At 40.0% G+C, this 10,866-nt stretch overlaps 1 pseudogene; it reads left to right on the top strand.

Annotated features, from left to right (window-relative positions):
- Positions 1 to 1,954: 1,954 nt before the first annotated feature.
- On the top strand, positions 1,955 to 2,767 carry LOC129472424 (large ribosomal subunit protein eL27-like; annotated as a pseudogene).
- Positions 2,768 to 10,866: the final 8,099 nt, after the last annotated feature.

Here is a 10,866-nt window from a genome sequence, read left to right on the forward strand (position 1 = left end):
TCTCTACTAAAAATACAAAAATTGGCTGGGCATGGTGGTGCGCACCTATAATCCCAGCTACTTAGGAGGCTGAGGCGGGAGAATTGCTTGAACCCAGGAGGTGGAGGTTGCAGTGAGTAGAGATTGCACCACTCTGCACTCCAGCCTGGGCGACAGAGTGTCAAAAAAAAAAAAAAAAAAAAAAAAAAAGCAAGCTGGCCAGGCCAGGCACAGTGGCTCACGCCTGTCACGCCTGTAATCCCAGCACTTTGGGAGGCCAAGGTGGACAGATCATTTGAAGCCTGGAGTTCGAGACCAGGCTGGCCATCATGGTGAAATCTTGTCTCTACTAAAAATACAAGAATTAGCCCAGAGTGGTGGTGGGTGCCTGTAATCCCAGCTACTGGGGAGGCTGAGGCACAAGAATCACTTGAACCTGGGAGGCAGAGGTTGCAGTGAGCCGAGACTGCGCCACTGTCCTCCTGTCCTTTAGCCTGGGCAACAAAGCGAGACTCCTCAAAAAAAAAAAAAAAAAAAAAGAAAGAAAGAAAGCTGGCCAGACGTGGTGGATCACTCCTGTAATCCCAGCACTTTGGGAGGGTGAGGCAGGAATGATCACTTGAGGCAGGGGTTTGAAACCAGCCTGGGCAACATGGCAAGACCTCATCTCCACAAATATACATATATATGTGTGTGTGTGTGTGTGTGTGTATTAATACACATATGTGTGTATATATATGTGTTATATATATATATACGCACACATATTAGCCAGGTTTTGTGGCACACACCTGTAGACCTAGCTACATGGGAGCTTGAGGTGGGAGGGTTCCTTGAGCCCAGAATTCAAGGTTACAGTGAGCTATGATGGCGTCACTGCACCCCAGCCTGGGGACATAGCAAGACCCTGTCTCTTAAAAGAAAGTTCTGTGAGTCACCAATAAGAAAAAACGTTGTAGAAAAAAAGAAAGAAAGCTTACATTTACTTTTTATTGGTGGATTTCTCTATTGGCCTACTGGCACCTATTAAAGAAACATCTCATCATATTCTCAATGTTTGTTTACAAATGCCTTTCTATGTCAGACTCTTCAATTCATTGAAATAAAACAGTTAATGAATCTTTCAGAACTAGCTTTAAAAAAAATCACCAAAAATCTAAGGGGTTATATTTCAGGCACTGTTCTAGGCACTGAGCAATGAGCAATACACACATGAGCAATACAACATACACAGCAATGAGCAATACAACATCCCTACCTTTCTAAAGCTGATATTCTAGTACACAATTAGACTGTAAGCCAAAATAAACAAGTAAAGTATATAGTATGTGAGGTACACAAATAAAGCATGAGAAGAGGATGGGAAATGTTGGGGGTGGGGCTGCCTGTACATTTTTGATAATAGGCTTTATTTTTTTTTGAGCAGTTTGAGGTTAACAGAAAAATTGAGGACAAAGTAGAGTTTCCATATAACTTCTACTCCACAGTCTTCTCTATTAACACCTTGCATTACTGCTGTACATTTCTTACAACTGATGAGCCAGTATTGACACATTATTAATTAAAGTCCATCAATTACCTTAGGTTTCACTCTTTGTGTGTTGCACATGCTATGGATTTTTTTTTTTTTTTTTTTTTGAGATGGAGTCTCCCTCCGTTGCCCAGGCTGGAGTGCATTGATGTGATCTCGGCCGACTGAACCTCCGCCTTCCGGGTTCAGGCGATTCCCCTGCCTCAGCCTCCTGAATAGCTGGGATTACAGGCACACCACCACGCCTGGCTATTTTTGTATTTTTAGTAGAGATGGGTTTCACCATGTTGGTCAGGCTGGTCTTGAACTCCTGACCTCAGGCGATCCACCGGCCTTGGCCTCTCAAAGTGCTGGGATTACAGGCGTGAGCCACCACGCCCGGCCTACATTCTATGGATTTTAACAAACATATATAATGACATTTATCCACCATTACAGTAGAGAACAGGATAGGTTCACTGTCCCAAAAATCCTGTGTTCTGTCTATTCATCCCCGTCTTCCTCTTCACCTATCACTGATCTTTTTTTATAGTATCCCCATAGTTTTCCTTTTTCTAGAATGTCATACAGTTGGTATAGAACAGTGTGTATGTAGGCTTTTCAGATCCACTTTTTACACTTAGCAATTAATATGTATTTAAAGGCTGTAGGTCTGAGTGGTTGCTGCTGAAATGAGCAAGTTCATGAAAACCTGGACAAGTGGTGTTTGTCCTGGCCATATGCTACTCCGGATGCAAAGCCGTCATCGTGAAGAACATTGATGATGGCACCTCAGATCGCCTCTACAGCCATGCTCTGGTGGCTGGAATTGACCACTATCCCTGCAAAGTGACAGCTGCCATGGGCAAGAAGATAGCCAAGAGGTCAAACACCAAGTCTTTTGTGAAAGTTTATAATTACATCAAATCACCTACTGTCCACAAGGTATTCTGTGGATATCCCCTTGGACAAAACTGTTGTAAATAACGATGTCTTCAGAGATCCTGCTCTTAAACGCAGGGCCCGAAGAGAGGCCAAGGTCAAGTTCCAAGACAGGAACAAGATGGGCAAGAACAAGTGGTTCTTCCAGAAGCTACAGTTTTAGATGCTTTGTTTTGGTCACTAAAAATTTTGAAAATATATGCATTTAAGGCTCTTCCATGTCTTTTAGTGACTCAATAACTGATTTCTTTTTAATTGCTGGATAATGTTACATTGTATGGATGCACCACAATTTATCCAATTACCTATTGAGAGAAATCTTCGTTGCTTCCAACTTTTAACGATTATGAATATAGCTGCATTTGTGGACATGTTGTTGTGTAGATACCTTTTTTTTTTTTTTTTTTTTTTTGAGATGGAGTCTTGCTCTGTTACCAGGCTGGAGTGCAATGGCATGATCTCTGATCACTGCAACCTCTGCCTCCTGGGTTCAAGCGATTCTCCTGCCTCAGCCTCCCAAGTAGCTGGGACTACAGGCGCATGCCACTGCACCCAGCTAATTTTTGTATTTTTAGTAGAGATGGGGTTGGCCAGGATGGTCTCGATCTCCTGACTTGGTGATCCGCCCGCCTCAGCCTCCCGAAGTTCTGGGATTACAGGCGTGAGCCACCGCACCTGGCCAGATATCAGTTTTTAACTCATTTGGATAAATATCAAGGAGCACAGTTACTGGATTATGTAGCAAGAGTATGTTTAATTTTTTAAGAAAATGCCACCAAAGGGTCTGTATCATTTTCAATTGTCACTATCAATGAATGAGAGTTTCCATTGCTCAGCATCCTCACCTGCATTTGATATTGTCAGTGCTTTGGATTTTGGTCATTCTAATAGGTGTATGTTGGCATTTCATTGTTGTTTGAATTTGAAATTCCCTAGTGACCTATGAGGTTGGGTACCCTTTCATATGTTTACTTGGCATCTGTATATATTATTTGGATGTCTGTGTAGATACTTTGCTCAATTTGATTGGGTTGTTTTCTTACTGTTGATTTTTAAGAGTTCTTTGTACATATTGGACATCAGTTCTTCCTCTCTTTTAGTAGCTTTCTAAATTTTTAAATTTATTTTTTCATAAAGGGTCTTGCTCTGTCACCTACACTGGAGTGCAGTGGCACCAAAAAGGCTCACTACAGCCTTGACCCCCCAGGCTCAACTGATGCTCCTACTTCAGCTTCTCAAGTAGCTGGGACTACAGGTGTATGCTACCACACCAGGCTAATTTCTAAAATTTTTTTGTAGAGACAGGGGCTCGCCATGTTGCCCAGGCTGGTCTCACATTCCTGAGCTCAAGCAATCCTCCCACCTCAGTCTCCCAAAGTGCTGGGATTATAAGCATGAGTCACCATGCCCAGTTTAGTAGCCTTTTAAAGGTTCCACATATAATTTAAATTATGCAGTATTCTCCTGTGTCTAGCTTAGTCCAACTAGCATAATGTCCTCTAGGTTTATCCATGGTGTTGCAAATTCCTTTATCCATTCATCTGTCAACAGACACTTAGGCTGTTTCCGTAACTTGGCTATACTCTGAATAATGCTGCTAAAACATAGGAGTGCAGAGATCTTTTTTTTTTTCCCTTTCTGTATTTTTTTTTTTTTTTTTTTTGAGATGGAGTCTTGCTCTGTCGCCAGGCTGGAGTGCAGTGGCACGATCTCAGCTCACTGCAACTTCCACCGCCCAGGTTCACGTGATTCTCCTGTCTCAGCCTCCCGAGTAGCTGGGATCACAGGCATGCACCACCATGGTCGGCTAATTTTTGTATTTTTAGTAGAGAGAGAGTTTTCACCATATTGGCCAGGCTGGTCTTGAACCCCTGGCCTCAGATGATCCACCTGCCTCAGCCTCCCAAAGTGCTGGGATTACAGGTGTGAGCCACAGCGCCCCGCCTCTTTCTGTACTTCAATGGATGAAAACAGCTATCTTTATGATGTACTGATTTCACTGCCTTTTCGGAAGATACCTGGAAGAGAGATACTTCCTCTCTTATCTTTTATCATATCTGGATCATATGGTAGCTCCGTGTTTTTTTTCGATGTAACTATGTTGTTTTCCATAATGGCTGTACCAATTTATACTCCCACCAACAGTGTACAAGGGTTGCCTTTTCTCCACACCTTCACTGACACTTAATGATTATCTTAATAAGTGTGAGGTGGTATCTCATTGTGGTTTTAACTTGCATTTCCATGATTAGTGATATTGAGCACCTTTTCACATACCTGTTGGCCATTTTTATGCCTTCTTTGGAAAAATATTCAGGTCCTTTGCCCATTTAATAACTGGGTTATTTACGCTATTGGGTTATTTTTGCTATTTAGTTGTGAGTTCTTTATATATTTTGGATATTAACCCCTTATCAGATATATGGTTTGCAAGGCCGGGCTCAGGCCTGTAATCCTAGCACTCTGGGAAGCCAAGGCAGGCAGATCACCTGACATCAGGAGATCGAGACCAGCCTGACCAACATGGTGAAACCCCATCTTTACTAAAAATACAAAAATTTGCTGGGAGTGGTGGAACGTGCCTTAGTCCCAGCTACTTGGGAGGCTGAGGCAGGAGAATTGCTTGAATTGCCTGGGAGGCAGAGGTTGTAGTGAGCTGAGATTGCACCACTGCACTCCAGCCTCGGTGACAGAGCGAGACTGTTCTCAAAAAAAAAAAAATATGGTTTGCAAATATGTCCGAAGTGTGGGTTACCTTTTAATTTTGTTGTTTCTTTTGCTATGCAGAAGCTTATTAGTTTGATGTGGTCCCACTTGTTTTTGCTTTTGTTGCCAGACCTTTTGGTGTGATATCCAAAAACATTATTGTTAAGGCCAATGTCAGGAAGTTTTCCTATGTTTTCTTCTAGGATTTTTACAGTTCCGAGTCTTACGTTTAAGTATTTATTCAATTTTGAATTGGTTTTTGTGCATAGTGGAAGGGTCTAATGTCATTGTTTTGCATGTGGATTTTCAGTTTTCCCAGCATAATTTGTTGAAAAGATGGTCTTGGCATCCTTATCAAAAACCATTTAACCATATCAGTGAAGGTTTATTTTTGGACTCTATTCTGCTCCATTGTTCTATGTGTCTGTTTTCACATCAGTACTGTAATATTTTGATGACAGCCTTGTAATATAAGTTGAAATCAGGAAGAGTGATGGCTCAACATTGTTTTTTTTTTTTGAGATGTAGTTTTGCTCTTGTTGCCCAGGCTGGAGTGCAATGGCGTGCTCTCAGCTCACCGCAACCTCCACCTCTCGGGTTCAAGCAATTCTCCTGCCTCAGCCTCCCGAGTAGCTGGGATTATAGGCATGTGCCACCACACCCAGCTAATTTTGTATTTTTAGTAGAGATGGGGTTTTGCCATGTTGGTTAGGCTGGTCTCGAACTCCTGACCTCAGGTGATCCGCCTGCCTTGGCCTCCCAAAGTGCTGGGATTACAAGTGTGAGCCACCGTGACTGGCCCAACATTGTTCTTTCTTAAGATTGTGTTGGTTATTTAGGGTCTTTCTTGGTTCCATACACATTTTAGAATTTTTTTTTCTATTTCTATGAATGATACCTTTGGAATTTTCACAGAAATTGTGTTGAATCTGTATTCTGGATAGTACACAGGCATTTTAACCATTTTTTCAATCCATGAATATGGGATACATTTCCAATTTATATTTTCTTCAATTTCTTTTATCAATGTTTTATAGTTTTTATTGAACAGATATTTCACCTCATTGGTTAAATTATTCCTATGTATTTTATTCTTTTTGATGCTATTGTAAATGGGATTGTTTTCTTGATTCCCTTTTCAGATAATCATTATTGCTGTGAAGAAACAAAACTGATTTTTTTATGTTGATTTTGTATCCTGCAACTTTACTGGATTTATTAGTTCTAACAGGTTTTTTTTGTGGAGTGTTTAGGGTTTTTACATATAAGAACATGTTACTTGCAAACAGGATAATTTCACTTCTTCCTTTTCTATTTGGATACCTTTTATTTCTTTTTCTTGTGTGATTGTTCTTGCTAGTTCTTCTAGTACTCTGTTGAATAGAACTGGTGAGAGTGGGCCTCCTTGCCCTGTACCAGACTAATGGAAACATTTTCAGTTTTCTCTCATTTATTTTGATGTTTCCTGTGGGCTTTCATTAATGGCCTTTTGTATTAAGGAAATTTCCTTCTATACCTATTTTGTTGAGAGTTCTTATCATAAAGGGATGTTGAGCTTTTATCTTTATTCTGTTAATGTGTATCACAGTGATTGATTTGCATATGTTAAACCAATTCTGCATCCCAGGGATAAATCCCACTTGGTCATGGTATATAATCTTTTTGATGTGTTTTGAAATTCAGTTTGCTAGTATTTTATTAAATAATTTTCCATCTGTTTATCAGATATATTAGCCTGTGGTTTTATTATCATGTCTTTGTCTGAATTTGGTATCATGGTGATGCTGGCCTCATAAAATGAGTTTGGAGGTATCCTCTCTACTTCTATTTTTTAAGAGTGTAAGAAGTATTGGTATTAATTCCTCTTTGAATGTTTGGTAGAATTCAGCCATGAAACCATCTGGTTCTGGGCTTTTTTTGTTAGCAATTGCTACTTCGATTTTCTTATTTGTTAGAGTTCTGTTCAGGCTTTCTATATCTTCTAGATTAAGTCCTGGTAGGTTGTATGTTTCTGGGACTTTATCTATGTCTTCTAGGTTATCCAGTTTGATGGCATATAATTAACTGTTCATAATAGTTTACGATCCTTTTTGTTTCTGAGAAATCCATTACATATCTTCTATTTATTTATTTGAGACAAGATCTTGCTCTGTTGCCCAGGCTGGAGTGTAGTAGTACTGTCATAGGTCACTGCAGCCTCAGCCTCCTGGGCTTAAGTGATCCTCTCACTTCAGCCTCCCAAGTAGCTCGGACTATAGGCATACGCCACCACACCCGGCTAATTAAAAAATTTTTTTTTTTTTTTTTTTTTTGTAGAGACCGGGTTTCCCTGTATTACCCTGGCTTGTCTCCAACACCTGACCACAAGTGATCCTCCCAACTTGGGCTCCCAAAGTGCTGGGATTACAGGCATGGGCCACCGCATCCGGCTGATATAGATTTCTCCAGAACTTTAAATATGGCATCTCACTGCCTCATGGCTTCTGTTGTTTCCAGTAGAAATCTGTTGCTAATCTTATTAAAGATTCCTTCTACCTGATGAGTCTCTTCTCTTTCTGCTTTCAAAATTCTTTGTCTTCGGGTTTTGATAATTTAACATATCTGTGTGTTGAAGAGAGTTTATCCTGCTTTGTGTTCATTGAGTTTTCTGGTTTTTGTTTTATTTTTGAGACAGGGTTCCACTCTGTTGCCCAAGCTAGTGCAGTGGTGCCATCAAAAAGCTAGGATGTTCTGAGACCAGCTTGGGAAACAGAGCAAGACCCTGCTCTACAAAAAAATAAATAAATTAGCCAGGTGCAATGGCATGGCTACTTTGGAGCTTGGGGGGCTCATATGGGAAGATTGCTTGAAACCAAGAATTCAAGGCTGCAATGAGCTGTTGTCACCCCACTGCACTCCAGTCTGGGTGACAGAGACACTGTGTCTAAAAATAAAAATAAAAAATAAAAAATAAATAAAATGTACAAAAAGATGCTAACTATATCAATTTTAACTGCAAAAATTTTTAAACTGCATATTTTTCAACAGAGAAATTGCTACATACATTGCAGAAGACGACATATCTGACGGGATCAGAACTAGTACTTGATTAAATGAAAAACCATTTAAAGGAGGAAAAAAACTACATGCATTTGGTTTTAGCTTAAAAAACGTAAAGGTATATTCATGATTCTTTTCAAGTACGGCCAAGGCTTTTGTCCATAGGTTTAAGCCTCCTTGTAATCCCTTAGTCTTTCTTGCAAGCAAAACAAAAACAAAAACAAAAACAACCTTAAGTGTGTCACCTATAGTTTTGTTAGTCTCTCATAGTTGTCTTGGTCATATCTGTTTTCAGTAAATTAAAAACATTGATCCTTAGGTTGGGTGTGGTGGTTCACACCTGTAATTCCAGCACTTTGGGAAGCCAAGATGGCTGGGTAGGTGGGTGGGTCACTTGAGCCAGGAGTTCAAGACCAGTCTGGGCAACATGGTGAAATCCTGTCTCTAAAACAAAAAACAAACAAACAAACAAACAAACCAAAATTAGCTGGGTGTGGTGGCACACACCTGTGGTCCCAGCTACTAGGGAGCCTGAGGTGTGAGGATCACTTGAGCCTGGGTAACAGACATTGCAGTGAGCTGAGATCACATCACTGCATTCCAGCCTGGGTAATAGAGCAAGACCTTATCTCAAAAAAAAAAATAATAATAATAGTAATAAATACAGAAAAAAAAATCCTTAAAATTTTAATCACTCACTTTTAAAGGCTTTCACAAAAGCCCAACCTTCTTTTCACACTCTCATTTCATTGGCTTATGTAATATAGAATTAAATGACATAATAAGGATAAATCTGTATGCATATGAAAGCACATAAGCACAACTGATTTTAACAAGCTTACAGCTTACCTGGTGGAACTGGAAGAGCTCTAGCGTAATGGAGAGCAGTCAACAAGGCCAGTGAGATCAAAAGTAGTAAGCAGAGTATCAGTCTTCTGAGTTGGTTATTTGGATGGTGGTTAAGAAAGCTTCAGTCACAAATGGAATGTGGCTAGGAACTAGATACAGTAAAGCCTTTGCAGGTATACACCAAAGTCATCAAGAAGATTGGTATGTTTGTTTATACAAGCATTAAAAATGTCCTCATATCCCTCCCGTCAGCCCCCAAAACAAAGTCAAAGCACAGTGGGTTTTTGCAACATATATGACTGACAAATGACTAGTTTCCTTAATTTCCAACATCTCACATGATTAAAATGTCAAACAACCAATATAAAAATGAGGAAAGGCAATCAATATGGAATGTAGCCTAAAAAATAGAAGGGATCAATAAAGCTACTTAACCTTATAGAAGAAATGAATGTCAAAATATTTCTTCTCTGAGATAAGCAGGTAAATTAAGTTTCATGAAATTCTAATAAGAATGTGGAGAAACAGACATTCTCATATGCTTTGGTAGAAGAGTATAAACTGGTATAATTGTGTCTGAGAACAATTAGACAATATTAGTACCTAAAAATGCAGGTGCCCTATGACCTAGCAACCCTACTGCTCAAAATTTACCCTATGCATACACTTGCAACAATTAACAAAAATATTTGTATGATTTTCATTGCAGCTTTGTTTGCAAAGCAGAAATGGAAACCATCTAAGTGTCCATTACGAAATTAGAGTATAACCATATGATAGAGTACTAGGCAGTGGTGAAAAAGAGTAAGATAGATCTGAACACGCTGATATACGTATCCCAACATCTGTATATATCCCAAGACGAAAAAGCAAGCTGCAGAATATATTGTACAACCTTGTTGGCTTTAACAAAATGTGTATGTACACGTACACACAAATTTAAGTATACATTTTTACCCCAGAAGAAAATACCAGAAATTGAATAGAGGTTGCCGTTGGTTTGAGGGGGCTTTTCTTAGGGTGGGGCATGAGGAAGAGGATGTCAAAACTCATTTTGATCTTCATTATAGTGTTTGAATTTTTATCATGTACATAAGAACAAAGGCATGCCATAATCAAAAATCACCTTTCTGCTTTATTACTTGTTCTCTAGGTACTTCTTTTCTTTCAGAGGAAAAACAGCATATCTAAAAGCACTTAGGCAAGCTGACTTCAGGGATAGAAGGAGAGGTCCTTTATTTTGCTTGACAAGGTCTTACCTTAGGATTACCAGAATAGAGAGTCGGTACTGGGAGAGGACAGGAGCCAAGCAATGGCCACAATTAAAGAGAAGCTTCTCTTCAGACACTGGTTTTTTTTTTTTTTTTTTGAGCTGGAGTCTCACTTTGTTAACAGGCTGGGGTGTAGTGGCGCAATCAATCTCGGCTCACTGCAACCTCCACCTCCCGGGTTCAAGTGATCCTCCTGCCTCAGCCTCCTAAGTAGCTGGGACTACAGGCGTGTGCCACCACCCTCAGCTAATTTTTGTATTTTTAGTAGAGACAGGGTTTCTCCGTGTTGGCCAGGATGATCTCGATCTCCTGACCCCGTGATCTGCCCGCCTCAGCCTCCCAAAATGCTGACATTACAGGCATGAGCCACCGCGCCTGGCCTCTTCAGACACTGTTTAATCTTCTAAATCCCTTTTAGTTCCTCACCTACACCCTTTCCTCAAATACAGCCACTATGTGAGTCAATAACTCCAGAAATAAATTTTACACTTGTCATTCTCTCCATTCCTGATAACCAATTACTAAATATAACCACTGTTAGAAAAGCCCATGAAAAACTCCCATAAAATA

Source organism: Symphalangus syndactylus, chromosome 22 (assembly GCF_028878055.3).
Source record: "Symphalangus syndactylus isolate Jambi chromosome 22, NHGRI_mSymSyn1-v2.1_pri, whole genome shotgun sequence".
Lineage (NCBI taxonomy): Eukaryota > Metazoa > Chordata > Mammalia > Primates > Hylobatidae > Symphalangus > Symphalangus syndactylus.